Raw genomic sequence first — 17,174 nt, 5'->3', positions numbered from 1 at the left:
AAGCCATGATTCTCCTCATTGAGCTTTTGAGATTCTTTTTCTATCTGGAAGATTCAGCTTTTTAAGTCATTCTTCTCCTCATTGCCTTTTTGAGCCTCTTTTGCCATTTGAGTTAGTCTATTTTTAAGGTGTTATTTTCCTCAGTCAGGCTGTTGACTCTCATTTCATAATTTTCTTGCATTGTTCTCATTTCTCTTCCCAATTTTTCCTCCACTTCTCTTATTTGGTTTTCAAAATCTTTCTTAAGGTCCTCTATGGCCTGTAACCAGCTTGTATTTTCCTTTGAAGCTTTCGGTGCAGGAGTTCTGACTTCACTGTTTTCTTCCTGTTCCATGCTTTGCTCCTTTTTGTCCCCAAAATAGGAGTGTATTGTTGGAATCTTCTGTCTGCTTTGTTTCCTTAGCCTGCTCATTTTGCCACTCAATTACTTGACTTTTGGGCTTTTTGCCACAATAGGACTCTGCCACCAGACAGGGGAGTTTTCGTCCCAAATGCTGGGGTTTTCTCAGCTGCTGGAGTTATTAGATGGGTGCCCTCTCTGAGGTCTCCACACCCTCTGGCAAGCTGGACACACACCCCAGAACCTCCAACTGTAGACTGCAATCCAAATCCAAGCAGGTTAAAGCAAGAGCGATTACCCCTCAGACTGGTGCTTGGTCTCCCCACACTCTGCAGTCCAAGAGCTGAAGCCGCCATGTGGCGCTGGATGGCTGTTCCAGCCTCTCAGTGGCTTTTCGCCCTGGGGGTAAAAGCCACGCTCTCCCACTTACTTGTCCCAAAGTCCAGACTGTACCGACCTCTCACTTTGTCCTTTGTGTCTATGTGTTGATAAATCTGGAAACGGCCACAGCTGCTGCTGATCTGGAGTCCCTCTGGCCAGTGACTGGTCAGGGCCTCCCTGGGGCTAAAGCCTTGGCGTGGGGCTGGGCTCGGCTCCCAGAGTGCCGTGCTGGCCGAATCCTGCCGGCCTGCCGGGGTGTACTCAGCGGGAGGTTAGCTTCTCTGTGTCATTTTGTGGGTTCTGCAGCTCCAAAGTTTGTTTAGAGTCCCCTTTTTGCATGGATTGGGGAGGGTGGAAGCTGGAATTGCAGGAAGGTCATGCTTCTACTCTGCCATCTTGGCTCCGCCCCCTCATGAGCATGTTTTAATTTAGTTCAAATCTTTGTTTCACAGTCTTGGAATAATCCCATAGATTACCAATTTACTCATAGCTCTATTATTTTTAAAAATGAATTGAAGTCTCATGTAATTTATAGTCAAGTTTCCAACTTTAACAGATACACCAATTTAAAAAGATTGACCACTACTTAATTATAAGCCTCCCTAAATTCTAGCTAAATATTCCAGTCAAACTCATTTAGCTTTTGGTTGTTTCCAAATTCATACTAACCTTTCTCTTTTTGTGAGGCAGGAAAGGGTTAAGTGCCAGTTCTATTACAAAGTATTTGCCTTATTTTTTTCCTTTCTTCTCTTCACCTTGAAACTTTCACTGACATAGCCCCCAAATCCATCTCTCTATAATCACTGAAATGACCTTCTCTTAATAAGTCTATCATTCTGGGGGAAAAGATTCCTCACTCCCCCCCCCCTTTTTTTTGCCTGGCCACAGTTCAGGAATAAAGAAGGAGAGAAAGAATATATGTGTAGATAGATAGATAGATAGATAGATAGATAGATAGATAGATAGATAGATAGATAGATATAGATATACATATAGACATATATCTATAGATCTACATGTATATATATCTATCCATTTATAAAACTTTTAGGGGTTTAATTAACAACACAGGAAGATTTGTCTGCATATATCTTGTTTCTTTCAACTTCTGATCCTACTCAAATAATCTCCACTTCACTGAGCATATTTTCTATTTCTCTCTCTTTTCTGTTCACCCACCCAAGTTGTTGCAGTGAGCCATGGATGGAGGGAGAGAAGAAGAGCTTCTTTTGCACTTATATGCCTTATCATTTTCATGTCTACATGCTTAACTCTCCTCAACCTGGCTAACCAGCAAACCAGCATTTCTAAATGCTTCTCAGTCTTTACCTTGTCAGTTAACTCAGTGGCTATGAGAACAGTAACTTTCCACTTTTTTTCCTTCTGAGTGGAATTCCTCCAGCAACTTTCTTTTCTCAGTCTCTGAGTCTAAGAACTTGATAGTGGCTTTTTCTTCAGTGCTGTGAGAAAGGGACCATCTTATATCTGCCACTACCTGTCTCCTTCCCTTTCCCTACCTGATGGAACATATTCCCACCAGGAAGGACTTTAGTCCTACCAGGATTTCCATGCAGTGGTCCTCATGTGTCCAACACAGGGAAACTGCCCCCCCCACACACACACATACATGGAGGCCATACAAAGATTCCACCCAGCCTATCCCCTACTCCCTTGGCATTCATTTGGTGTCTTGCCAACTATGCCAATTGTAAGGTCTGGAATTACCCTGGCTGTGGGATACCCTGTATTTCCCCGATAACCCTGGGGTATCCTTGATGCCAAAAGAAGAGACCAAGGAACTCCAGATTGATTAAAGGAATTTAGTCAACCATTATAATTACTTACAAAACAGAAGCAATCTGGTGTGACAGTTCAGCAAAAGACCCCCCAAAATCCCTATAATTTATAGAAATCAGATGAAGGGAAGAGGATCTATAAGATGCTTTACTGTGGATTGGTGGATATTTGGGGTTTCTGCTTAGTAATGAGCTCATTTCTAAGCTTGGGCATTAAGCCAGTATTGATGGGTAAATGCCCAAATACAAGATTATGTACAGGTCATGTGCTGGTCACAAAATAGTCACCATATCCATATTATGACTTTCATCTAAGTTATGACTCAGAGTCTAATTTATCATTTTGGATCTAAGTTATAATTTGTAACAGGCCACCACATCCAGACTTTCACCTTTCACAGAGTTTAAGTTAATGGCTTTTCACTTCTTACTGTGTACTACAACTTTTCCCCAATTGGGACCCATACTGGTATAAGTAATCTCTGCCCTTGGAAGTTGTAGAAGTGAATCCATAGATTTCTGTGACAGCTAAGTACCGCCAACTAGAGACAGTGCTGTCAGAATACCATAGTTTTAGATCTATTTCTGTCTCTTCTCATGTTCCCCACTTGTTCCTTTTCACTACATTCCAGCAATGATATATTCAGATTAGTAATGCAAAGTGCCAAAGCAGAGAGATGAAATATATACTTTGAGGAATACCAAGAAATCCAGCTCAGCTTTTATATTTGTCGATTTTAAGAAATAAAAGGACCTTTAATATTAAAAGTTTATAGTTTGATTAACCAAAGTAGAAGGGCAACTTTGGTTATATCCTAACACACCTGGGCTTAAGGTCTTTGGAAACTTGGAAAAAGAGAACTCTGACTTGTTAGTAGAACTAAATATGCTGGAACATCAAAACAGCTAGAGAAGGAAGGGGACTGAATCCAAGAGGGTCACAAAATGAAGTATTCAGAAACCCATTTGAGTATCAGTATAATTACATTTAATTTTCCTTACTGGAAGCAGGGGAAGGGAATAAGCATTTATATAATACCTACCTCATAACTATGCTAGTAAGTACTCTACAAATGTAATCTCATTTGAGATACCTGATAGCCACCAATACTTAAAAGCAATTGGACTTCTATGGCGGATTGTCTCTATCTCAAAGGGCATTAGAGGCCTTAATTTCTCTAGTATACCTGTGGTGTTAATGAGAGATTCCATCATCTAATGTTCTAAGGTGAGTTCAAATCTTGCACCAGACACTTGCTCACTGTGTAACGCTGGGCAAATCACTTAACCTCTACTAGCCTGAGTTTTCTGATCTTTAAAATGGGGGTAATCACTGCACCTACTTCCCAGGTTATTGATGATAAAATAAGATAAATGTAAAGTGCTTTGCAAACCTTAAAATACTTATATAAAATGCTAAATATTATTATTATTATGATTGTTGTAGATGATGATGATCATGATGATCTTGGCAAAGGGTGATAAGAAGCTAAACTATTTGTGATTGTTGAATGAGTAGAGAGAGCCTGAGAAGGTAATACCAGCAAGACATGGAAACTAGGGTGAGTCAAGGATAACTGAGGTTTTGAACCAGGGTTACTGCAAGGATGATGGTGTTCTCAATAGAAGTACAGAAGTCAGGAAGAGTTGTAGGTTTCAGGAGAAATATTATAAGGTCTGTTGTGGATATGTTGAATTTGCAATGTCTATGGGATATCCATATTGTCTTCTGCAAGTACTGGAGTATGAATAAAACCACCAGACTGAGGAAGGTGCAAATAGCTTTTCCTTGACTGGCACAGGAAGCTAAACTGGAAACAATATATTCACAAGCAAGTGGGGGATGGGGATGATTGGGCTTAGATGCTGAGTTATCCTCGAAGGAATATTATAGCTCTGATAGTATTTAGCTCTCTGCTCTGCTAGGTCTTACCCTAGGAGGTCTTATAGGACATGAAAGGTATGTCTTTGAAGATGGATAATTTGTCTCAGGAAGCCTGGATCATTTTGTTTACATCCTACTAAAGCAAAAGGAAGGTTCTGACTCATGGTGGGGTGACTGATGGAACATCTGCTGAACTTTTCCTAGAAAATAGCTATACTAAACAGGTGAAAATATCTAATAAGCCCTTGGTGGTGTCAAAATGGAGCTCAGAAGAGAGATTATGACTGAATAAAGCCATTTCATATACTTGCATAGAGATGATAATAAAAGTCATGGAAATTTATTAGGTCTCCTAGAAAGAGAGGTGAGAGCCCAGGACAGAACCTTGGGATACCCCCCTGAGGCCTGGAGAGGTTATAACTCTTGGCCCAAACTCTCCTAATTTCCAGGGTTTCTTAACCTGGGGTCTCTGAACTTGTTAGACTACACCACGCTGCCTTAAAAAGATCTGAATCTGTCCCCCCCCTTAACTTTGTCTTTTCATTTGTGATTAGCAGAGTCACTTATGTATATTAATATCAGAGCTGCATACTCAATCCCTTTTCTGTCTTCCTAGACCTGCAAAATTGGATGTTCCAGTGGGTGTACAACCTGAATGGAGGAATGTTTGCTGATAGGAGGCTTTTTAGGCTGCAGCACCAAACTTATGAGGAAATAGTGTTGAGAGGAGGAGATTTATTCTATACACTGTATATTTATATATTCTTAATATATATATTTATATCTATGCATCAGGATATTTAGAAACATCCACAAACTATGATGGAGAGTCTCTTCCTGTTGGACATTTAAATCTTACTTAAGTCTCACAGTGATTATTTTTCTAGCTCATATTTTTACTTTGGTTTCTTCTACTATATATAGGAAACGACTATGGGAATTTAAATCTTCCAGTCCCTGGAGGATCTGCCTTTTGAATTATCTGTGGTCCCTCAGGGTGGAACATCCAAAGAACAGATGCATGAATTCATTAAAATTGGGGTATAATTTGGATTTTGTATGTTTTTGTAAGCAAGCCCTGCTAGTCAGTCTGTTTATTTCCTTGACTGATAGCCTGACTTTTCAGCAGCAGAATCCACTTTTTGAAACCCCACAGGCCTAATTTTCTGCAAGCCTATTACCTTCTCTGCATAGTCTACAACTTAAAGGAACAGAAATTGGTCTTTAGCCAGGAACCCAGAGTACTGTGAGAATTTGGGGAAAATTGACATGCTGCTTTTATGTATCTGCAAAGATATAAAAGCAGAGATTTATGCATTAGCATTATTTCTAGTATTTTAATTACCTGAATTTCTTCTCAAGAGTGTTTGAGCTTTTCTTTTGAGCCTTTCAGGTCTCAGACTTTGTATGAGCTTATATGATGTCAAAACAATGCGTTAATTTCATTAAGTTAATAAAATCAAGTTGGATCAGGTTTTTAGTTGTCACGAAGATGACAACTCATTAATTGATCATGTGTATTTTGTTTGTTTTTACTTTTTAACCAGTTTTTCAAACAGGGAACCTTCCCCACAATTCCAATGGGAGTAATTTCTCCCTCTTGGGAATCTTAGAGCACTCATTATCTTTAGCACTTATAGGACACTTAATACCTGAAAACTTATATGGACCCAATTTTTATGAATCTTTAGTCTTACCATAAAAATCCCTAGACAAGGACTGTATATAAATTAGAATAAGAGTAATAATAATCATGACAAAGGACCTTGGAATGGAGTAATACTGACTCCTACCTCCAATACTTGCTAGCAGTGATACTACGTGTCCTTTAAACTCTCAGCCTCAGTTTTCTCACCTATAAAATAGGGATAACACCTATAATTCAAAGTTGTTGTGAATCTTAAATGAAATAATCTGTAAAAATTTTAGAAGATCTAAAGAAACTATATAAATGTCAGTTATCATCATCAGAATAATTCTACATGGAGAATTGCTGCAATACTTTATTATGGTTTAGGGGTAAGTGAATTCTCAAAGACTGTACAAACAAAATATAATCTGTAGCAGATTCTGTCATATTGGAAAGGGTTTGAGTATGGTTCTTATAAGAATCTGTTTTGCTTCCTTGAGACCCAGCCTAATTAACTATTGAATCTCATTACTAAACTGGCTACTTGGAGACGAATGGCTTGCAGGCCTTCTTTGCTTATGCAGTGTTGGTTTCAGAATTGTAGAAAAAGAGTAGAGGACCCTTAGAATAACATGTCTATCCCTACTGATTTAGCTGTGGGTACTCTAAATGTGGGATCTTTTTCCAGTGGCCAAAGAGGACTCATACTACTGGAAAGAAGGAATCTTTTCCATCTTGAAATTCTCATGGCAAGTGAGACCAAGAGACAAATGGAAGCTGCAGCCAAATGGAAGTATGATTCATCCTCCTTAGGGAGGCAAATAAAGCAGTTGACAGATCTAGCATTTTTGTGTATGTAAAGGCAGTAAGGAATAGAATTCTATGGACCAATTCATTTTGTATTGCAGTACTTCTGATAAACGTTGCAAAGAGACCACCATGGATGTAGTTGCAATTTATGTACCAATACCTACTGTAGAAGATAAGAAGGTAGAGAAATTCTAGAAAGATCTTGTGTAAAGCCAAGCACAAGCAGCTTTCCAGAGGACTGCTGCTGTAAACAACTTTAAAGTTTTGATAATACAGGATAGTGAACTCTCTATTTATTCAGCAGTAAACTGAAGCAAAATATTCATAGAAATCAAAGTACAGGACTCACAATGTAATAACAGAACAATTTATCACTAAAGTGGCCACATAGTTTTCATGAAAGTGGCCACATAGTTTTAAACAAAAGATGTCATTTAGTAAGTCCTTAACTCAGTCATCCTTAAGGAGCAAGCCTCCTTAAGGGACACAAAGTACAAAGGTCAAAGTTCTCCACCCTGTGGTAACATTGTCTTAATCACTCAGTCAAAGAGTCTTCTTCATTGGAGATTAGTTTCCAATCATCCTGAACTCAATCATCCTTAAGAGGTACAAGGTACAGAGTACAAAGTTCTCCCACCCCTAGGCCATAGTAAATCATGATCTTCTCGGTCATCATTTAGTATCCAAGGAGAGGTCTTTTCATCTTGACTCAAGTCTGGTTCTCAGATTCCATGGTTCCTCTTCCATGGTCCCAGCTTTTGCCTGAATTTACCCAACTGTCATCTGGATTCAAAGGTAGGCAGCTCTCAGCTCCTCATCCAGTTCCTGTTCCATATTGAAGCTCACAGTGTCCAGTCCACCTCAAGTCCTTTGCAGTTTCTGTTTTTGGGAAGAAAAAGCTTAACAGAGGTACAATAACATTCATGCATATTGCTGGCACCATCATCAGTTCACTATCTGATTGTGAAATCAACATGGACCCACCAACAAGGTCTGAGAACTCAACACATATTGTTAATATAGTCCCAGGACCTCTGAAACCCTCCTCTAGGACTTCTCTAAACAGAGAGCAAGAAAATCCTCTTTCAGGGCTCTCAGTAAGGTCCCAGGGCTTCTGTACAAAGTTTCACAAATAAAAATCAACACAGACAGAATAGACAGAGTGCCTGACCTCCACAACCGTTCCCCTTCTCAGTTCTGCTCTTTCCCAGTTTGGGCTTCTCCTTACATATGGTCATTAGCTCCTCCCCATTCTATCTACCTCTTATGTCCTTCCTGTTCCTGTCTTTGGAAAGTCCCTCCCACTGTGGGTTTCACAAGTTCTGTTTCTTAACAAAGACTTGATATAATCATGGGCAAGGCTCAAAAGAAATTTGAACTGAAACAAGGTGCTAAATAATTAAATAGCTGAAACAAGGAACTAAGTACTTCTTTACTTGCCATTACATCTTAATAAGACTGTCCAAATTAAATCAACATATATTTTATTTTTAGGTCATGAGAACATAGATTTAGAGCCAGATGGCACTTTAGAGATAATCTAATTCAAGCCCTTAATTGGTTGTTTTTCAGTCTGTTTACAGTAATATCTAACTCTTTGTGACTGTATTTGGGGTTTTCTTGGCAAAGATACTGAAGTTGTTTTCCATTTCCTTCTTTAGGTCATTTTACCCATGAGGAAACTGAAGCAAACATGATTAAGTGACTTGCCTAGGGTCATACAGCTAGGAAATATCTGAAACCAGATTTGAATTCAGGAAGATAAGTTTCCCTAACTCTAGGCATGGTACTCTATCCACTGTAGATGCTTCCCCCTTACATTTTTTTTTAAGCAATCATGGTTAAGTAACTTGCCCAAGGTTACACAGCCAGGTTTTTCTGGGTGGGTAATAAGTGTCTGAGCCCGGATTCGATCCACATGTCATCCCGACACTGGAGCCGGTGCTCTTACTTGCTGTGCTACCTGGCTGCCCCCTTACATTATAAAAACAAAGAAATTTGAGACTCAGAGAATTTAAATAACTTGTCTAGTTCCTAAAGACACACAACCAGTAAGTATCAGAGGTATAAGTTTAACCATATCTTCTTGGCTTAAAATCCAGAACTCTCCATTTTACCATGATATATTTCTGTGCAAAATGGATTAAAAAAAAACAATACAATGTTCATGCATAAGAAATAAAGGTTGCCAAAGGATTGTTGACTATACACAAACTTCACAAGTGTAAGTCATGAATATTTTTTTTCAGTAAGAGTTCTGATGCAAAAAAAAAAAAAAACGGAAATAGGTAAAAAGGTAAAAGAACGAAGGATAGTGGCATAGGCTATCACCATTTCCTAAGAATGTTTAACCAGCATAAATCAATCACCACAACAAGGAGACCAAAAAAGCCTGAAAACTATTTCAGACAGCACATTATTGTTCTCCTTTCCAGGACAACAGATACAGCATTCAAGGATAGATAATACCAGATTATAAAATCTTACGAAGGTCGATGATAGCAGATGAAAAACGAATTCTCAAAAATCTTGGCAAGATGCTCAACTGAGATCATTACAATTGAACATAAGGAAGAAATTAGAAATCAGCATGTTAACAAGCATTTATTAAGTGCTTTCTATTGAGCCAGACACTGTGCTAAGGATCATTAAACACATGCAAAATGGAAAAGACCTTTATATATTTCTATGAGAAACCATTTTGTCCAACAGTATAAGTAGAACTGTAACAGTTGAAATCTTTAGCACAAAAATCAAATGAAGTAATATTTGTGGAACATTTAGCATAGTGTGTAGCACACAGTAGGTGCTTAATAAATACCTGTTCTCTTTCCTCCTATTAACATGATAATCCCTAATGTGCATTGTAAGGAACTGAAAAGGGAACTAAGGAAAATAAAGATGAGAACATCAGCTGAACTAAACAAGTTTGCACAGAAGATGACACTGGATATGATCCAGTTTTAAAGGAACTAAGGTATTGATTCTCAAGATATTAAAAGGAAGGCTATCAAGTTCTTGAAAAAAAAATCATGGTTTTTGTTATTTTAAAAAGTCAACTAGAGGCAGCTAGGTGACGCAGTGAATAGAGAACTGGCCCTGGAGTCAGGAGGACCTGAGTTCAAATTCGACCTCAGAAACTTGACACTTACTAGCTGTGTGACCTTTGGCAAGTCACTTAACCCCAATTGCCATGCTTTCCCCCTCCAAAAAAAAATTCCAACTTTCTATCAATTGCTACCTATCGATATACATACTTCTTAGCTCTACAAAATCCTAGTGAGAATAATCTACCCACATACTCAGAGCAGTCTTGAAAAGAGTGTGAGAAAGTAATAGACAGATTCTGGCAAGTTATATTTTATAGCAGATCATATTTTTTATAATCACACAATTGACTAAAAAGTACAGGAATACAAAATCTTTTTGACTATTAATGATAAAAACATCACCCAATTATGTATACATATGTGATATTTCTGATATATTATATACACTTCATATATATCTACATGAATATATGTATATATTCACACACATACATACATATATCATGTGTGTATATATGTATGTATATGTGTATGTATAAACTATTAAAGCATCTGTGAGAAAAAACGCTGTGTACTAGACTATATGTTTCATGAAATTAGACACCATGGCTTAGAATTCTTTGTTTCTCACAAAGAATCTAACATAGTGGCTTATACAGAGTAGATGCTTACTTTTTTTTTTTTTAAAGCAATCGGGGTTAAGTACCTTGCTCAAGGTTACATGGCCAGTTATTTCTGGGTGTGGTGCTAAGTGTCTGAGCCCAGATTTGATCCCCAGGTCATCCCGACACTGGAGCCGGTGCTCTTACTTGGGGAGCCACCTGGACACCCCTAAGCAATTGGGGTTAAGTAACTTGCTCAAGGTTACACGGCCAGGTGTTTCTGGGTGGGTGATAAGTGTCTGAGCCAGGATTCAATCCCCAGGTCATCCCGACACTGGAGCCGGTGATCTTACTCGCTGTGCTACCTGGCCGCCCCAGTAGATGCTTACTTAATATTTATTGAATATATTAATTCAGTCCCCACTCTCTTCCTTCATTGTTGTTTGTTGGTTTCTTTTGCTTTTTCCATAGAATGGTGTATAGGGAAGTATAGGATAGTGGTTCTCAAAAATTTTTAGTCTCAAGGCACCTTTAAACTCTTAAAATAACTGAGGACCTCAAAAACTTTTATTTATTTGGGTTATCTGTTGATATATACTTTATTAGAAATTGAGACTGATAATTAAAAAATATATTAATTCACTTAAAATAATAATAAATCCATCATAAGATAGCTTGATTTTTATGAAAAATACATTTTTAAAACAATAAATTAGTGAAAAGAAAGAGGGGAATTGTTTCACATATTTTTGCAAAACTCTTATCTCTTTTAAAAGAAATAGCTGAATTTTCATATCTGTTTCCGCATTAAGTCTTATCTGTTGTTTAGGTTGACGTATATGAAGAAAATCTTGTCTCACGCGGAGATGTGATTGGAAAAGGGAAGAGTATTTTAATAGGTAAATAGAACTTTGATATCATTATAAAAATAGCTTTGATCTTGTAGACCCCCTGAAAGGGCCTGAGGACTCCCAAGGGTACCCAGAGCACACCAAGATTTTTTTTTCTCTAGATGAAGAAACTGAGGCCCGGAGAGAAGTGGTTTGCCCAATGTCTCATGTAGTAAGTTTTCATAGGACTGGGATTAGAATCCTGGTCTCTTAATACTTAATCCAGTTTTCTTTCAAAGATAATATCTGACACATCTCTAGTCCTTTATATTTTTAAAAGATTTTTCCTCTCTATGATCTTATTTTATTGTCTATTGTGGCATTTCTTCTTATTTCAAACTTGTTTCTTCAGGGCAGCAACAGAAGGAGAAGTTATCCTCTCATTCCCACTACAGAGTGTTTCCATGGATCATTCCTCTGTATGCAAATAATTGTAGTTCATTCTCCCCACTTCCCCACATCTGGGATATGGCTTATGTTAAAATAATCATCCATTTAGAAGTGGGGAAGTTGCTCAGAGCTCCAGTTCACAGACATCTACTATTTCATTAATACCTCATTGACATTTCTTTCCCATAATAGGAATTGAATACTTACAAAAGTTTGATTTCAACTGAAGCACAAAAGCGTCAGCAAGAATGGTGGTACAGGTCAGGCAAGTCTTCCCAGCATTTACTAGAAAAAGGAGAATGTGTTGGATCAGATAAGGTATATTTATTTGTAGTGGAGCACCCTAAAGCATGCCAGTAGTTCTGTTATAGCAAATTTAATATTCATTCCCTTGACAGATTTGCCAGATATGGTAACAAAAATGATGTTTAAACACACATTCATATGCACACAGAATAAAATAGAGGAGGGGAAGTTTATAATGGGTAGGTTCAACTGGGGTAATTTTAGATTTCTTTCCATTATAACCCATAAAGTAAAAGTTTATTAGTTCATAAGGATAATTTAATGGAATGATTTCTATCACCAACCCATGCTGCTGCGTTTCTGTTTTTCTCCTGCCTAATCATGATTAGTGAAACTCAGTGTCTCAAATTGTCTTCCACTGAAACTGCTTATTGAGTCTAGGAATTGAGGTTTAGAGTTGGGACCTTTTGGATGTTATTGCTTCTGACTGGAAGTCTCTCTTACCTTTGTCTGTTGTTGTCAGTTCATCAGGAGACCATCCCCAGTTACCCTGATCTATATCTTGCCGCTGGACCCAGATGGCTCCAGAGGAGAAAATGAGGCTGGTGACTTTGCACAGCCCTCTTTCACTTAAATCTAATTCACTTGCAAGTCATGGCATCACCTTCCTCATGTCATAGTCCTCTTTGAGAATAAAGGACAAACAAACAACAGTCAGTTCTTTGGGGCAGTTAGGTGGTGCAGTGGATAGAGTGCAGGCTTGAAGTCAGGAAGACTCATCTTCCTGAGTTCAAATCTGGTCTCAGACATTTATTAGCTGTGTGACACTGCCTCAGTTTCCTCATCTGTAAAATGAGCTGGAGAAGAAAATGGCAAACCACCCGAGTATCTTTGGCAAGAAAACCCCAAAAGGGGTCATGAAGAGTTGGACCTGACTGAACAACAAATAATTTCAGTAGAGTAGATTTCAATATAACAATACTTGGGTATACAGTTATAGAACTAGCAATGGATAGAACAGCTACCAGAAATTAAAAGGAATAAAAGCCTTAGCATTGCATAACATTGCACCTCAAATAAACATTTTCAAAAGCATCTGTTAAGTAGCTATTATATGCCAGACATTGTGCTGAGGCTACAAGAGCAAATAGGAAAATAGTCTCTGCCCTTAAGGAGATCCAAATAGGGGAAACAGCATACACATACATACCTGTGCACACAGACATATGTATACTCACATATGAATATAATACAACATATAGAGAGAGTTACAGGATAATTTAATGAAGAACCTGTTCCAGAGGGCACATTGTAGAGGGGATAGAGGAATATAATGGAGTCATGGGAGTCATGAAGCTGATGCAGATGAGTATGGGAGATTCTGAGGGGTGGACAGGAAGGGCAGCATCATCAACCTAGGTAGGCATCCTACAACCTATAAGTAACAGAGTTCTGAGCTGATCTGCAGGAAAATAGAGTATTAAGACCTTTGAACTAGCAGTGCTAATGTTGATTTGAGACACAGACCCTGAGCAAGAAGTGGAAATGCTATATTGAGTAACACCTAGTTCTGCCTGATGGTCAAGACATCAATGAGTGGAGTGTTATGGCCTGACTGATTATATGGATGGGTGAGGAATGTTTGAGGTATTCATCCTTAAGCACGTCAAATCTGCCTTGGAACATCAATAGCTAATGCTACTTCCTTAGCCTCCTTAGTTAATGCACTCTTATGATGATCAAGGGGAACGCCCTGGGAGGTTTCTTCTATATCATAAAGCAATTATGCTGGTCAGGAAAGAGCTATTTTCTTTAATTACCTTCACTAGGTATAACTGAGAAACCAATGCTAGGTGCCTTTTTAATTGGACCCCAGCTTTGTAGCACATGACTCCCTCTTACTTACGTGAGTGAACAGACTGACTCTACAAGTTGCTTACTCCAACCATTTCTGACACTGGCAGTTCTAGGTCCCCAGAGAATAACTGAATAAGAATTTGTTAAGGGCTTAATATGGACAAGACCCTGTGCTAAATGCTGAAGATAGAAAGAAGAGAAAAAACAGCCCCTTCCTCAAGAAGCTTGTGTTCTGTATTACCACATGGTTGCCCTCAAAATCCAAGGTCTTACGGCAATCCCATTGAAAGGGAACACAATCCTCTTATCCAGTGTTTTAACTCTTGTGCTTCCCCAATATTAGTCTATCTACACACAGCAGCTCCTCACAAGAATGACATTCTTAGATCTTAAATGTAACCATTTACTTAGCAATACAGCAAATAAATAAATCACAGATACTCATATCTTAAAGCAAGTGCATGAATAATAACATACATCACAATTCACAAAGAATCCTAAGTCATACTCTCCCACCAGTGCGTTCAGTACTGTGGGGGAAAGAGGGCAAGCACAGGAACCTGAAAAGGAAAGATGAGGGGAAAAAAGAAAACAAAAACCTCTGTTCAGGAAAACTCAAAACTATGGACTGCCGACTTCAGTGTCATTGGTCCATTCAGAAATATCTGTCCCAGACAACGCTCCAACAAAACTATTTTTATTCCATGCTACCTATTTTTTGGTGGGGGGAGAGGGTAGCCAAGCTATTCAGTAGTTTTAGCCTTAGTCTACTGTCTTCTACAGCTTTCAATGGTTTAAATTTGAGTCTCTTTGGATTGACCTTTCACTTAAAGGAGAATAACTCACCAAATTTCCCCTGAGAAATCAACAGGCTTTATTTAGTTGAATCCATCTCCATAGATGTTAAAAGATTTTTAATTTGTTTAGTTTTTACCCACCTTGGTCTTTAAATAGCTATATGCAAATGAGCTAAGGAACCATAATGCTCTTGAAGTTCCTGACTGATCCTCTGCATCAGGGTTTTAGGGTACTTCCCTGGTCAGGGATGACTTTCTCTAATGCTATCAAGTTGAGTTCCCCTTCTTATATCCCCCAACATTCACTTCTAGTAAAAATGCTTCAGAATACTTTAGTTAACATCAATCAGCTTTTATCTGCTTTGAAGATAAAGCAAGTACAAACATCCCTCCTACACACACACACACACAATAGGGGGATACTTTGTCTTCTTTAGCCTTGGTCCTTGGGAATTATGGGCTCAAATTTAAATCAGTTACTCCAAGTATTCACATGATAAAGTTCATTTTCAAAGATTAATGACTTTTTTTGGCTGCTTCTCAATCTGTGGCTGGGTCAAACAGGTTGTTTAAGATCTTGTTCCTTATTGTCTATACTGGCTACAAAACACAACATGTCTTTGGCTCCCAGATTTCTGGTGTTTTCCCATTGTAGCCTTTTAAAGCTAACAATGTTGTAGCTATCTTTAATACTCCTCCTGTGAGCAGGAAATAATAGACACAATAAATAGAAACAACAGCAAGGCCATGGATTCACAGGCCATACAGTGACAGTCAAGTTGAAAAAGATATAAGCCCACAGCCTCTTTTCCCATTCAGAGATATAATGCATTCCTTGCCTTCTCAACTATATGGCAGTCAGGTAGGGAAGAGCCAGATCTGGAGATTTACTTTGGCTGGTTAATGCTTTTTTATTGTACCTCTGGCTCCACAGCTAATAAAAAATATTTTCTTTACCATGTGATCAGAGGACAGAAACCAGTTACAGAATGCTGTCACTGCTCCAAAGTTTATGGAGGAATTGTATAAATCAAAGACTTGGCGAATTGGGCATTCTCTCTCATCTTCCCACCTCCATCCCCTCCCTGTACTTGTAATGATTATATTATTGTCAAGTTACCCTGAGAGTAAGTTATTTTAGTTGATGCTACACAGGCCCATTTGTCAACTGAACTCTGTCATAAACTATGGCCTTAACTTTCATGGTAGTACACCTTAATCTAGTTCCATAATTGCTAGAAAGTCAATATCTCATGGTAAATATGATCAAGATGTAGGTATGGGGGCTGGGGGTGGGTAAGAATCAAGATGGTGAAGACAGGGACTTGCCTGAGCTCTCCCAAATTCTCCCTTTAAACAGCATTAAAATAACGCTTTAAAATGAAATCTGGAGTAGCAGAACCAAAGGGGGAAAGGGTAAAAACATTTCCCAGCCAAGAATTCAGTAAGGTAAAATAATGTACATTTCTTCATGGGAAGATGGTAATTGTGACTCCTAAGAGCTTTATCTTTGCTAGGGCAGTTAAGAGTCTGCATAGACAGAGGCCATGAGCCATGAGTGTGACTTGATTATGTTGGGATTATCTCCAGAAAAAGTATGTAGGAGAAAGAGGGATGCACTAGGAGAATGGGGAAGGAAGAGGTAGAATGGGATAAATTATCTCACATGAAAAAGAAGCAAAAGAGCTTTAACAGTGGAGGAGATAGGGTGAAGGTGATAGACAACACTTAAACCAAACTTTCATCAAAATTGACTCAAAAAAGGGATAACATGCACATCCAGTTGGATATAGAAATCGCTTTTACCCCATAGGGAAGTAGAAAGGGAGGGAGATAAGAGGAGAGGACAGATTGGAGGAGGCAGTGGTCAGAAACAAAACACTTTTGAGGATGGACAAAGAGAGAGAGAAGGATAAATGAGGGCAGAGAGCAGGATGGAGGGAAATGCACAGTAATAATACTGTAAATAATGCATTGTAAATGTGAATGGAATGAGCTCACTCATAAGACAGAAGCAAATAGCAGAGTGGATTAAAGAACAGAATCCAATATCCAATAATATGTTGTTTACAAGAAACACGTTTGAAACAGAGAGACACACACAGAGTAAAGAAAAGGGACTGGAGCAGAATCTATTATACTTCAGCCAATGTTAAAAAAAAAAAAGCAGGCTTGGCAATCATGACCTCAGACAAAGCAAAAGCAAAAATAATTCTAGATAAAAGAGTTAAGGGAGGAAACTACATTTTGCAAAAAGGAACCATAGAAAATTAAGTAATATCCATGCTAAACATATGCATCACGTGGTATATCATTCAAATTCTTAAAGGAAATTTAAATGAGGTACAGAAGGAAATAGTAATTTTCTCCTCTCAGAACTAGATCTAACAACAACAACAAAAAGAAGTTAAGATGAAATGGAATTTTTAAAATGTTAGATGTGAAAGACATTTGGACAAAATTAAATAGGAATAGAAATATACCTTTTTTTTTTTCTCAG

The sequence above is a fragment of the Petaurus breviceps genome, unplaced genomic scaffold (assembly GCF_028583685.1).
Source record: "Petaurus breviceps papuanus isolate PSGF00001 unplaced genomic scaffold, PetGlider_PUasm1.0 220, whole genome shotgun sequence".
Taxonomy (NCBI): domain Eukaryota; kingdom Metazoa; phylum Chordata; class Mammalia; order Diprotodontia; family Petauridae; genus Petaurus; species Petaurus breviceps.
This window is presented reverse-complemented; position numbering follows the sequence as displayed.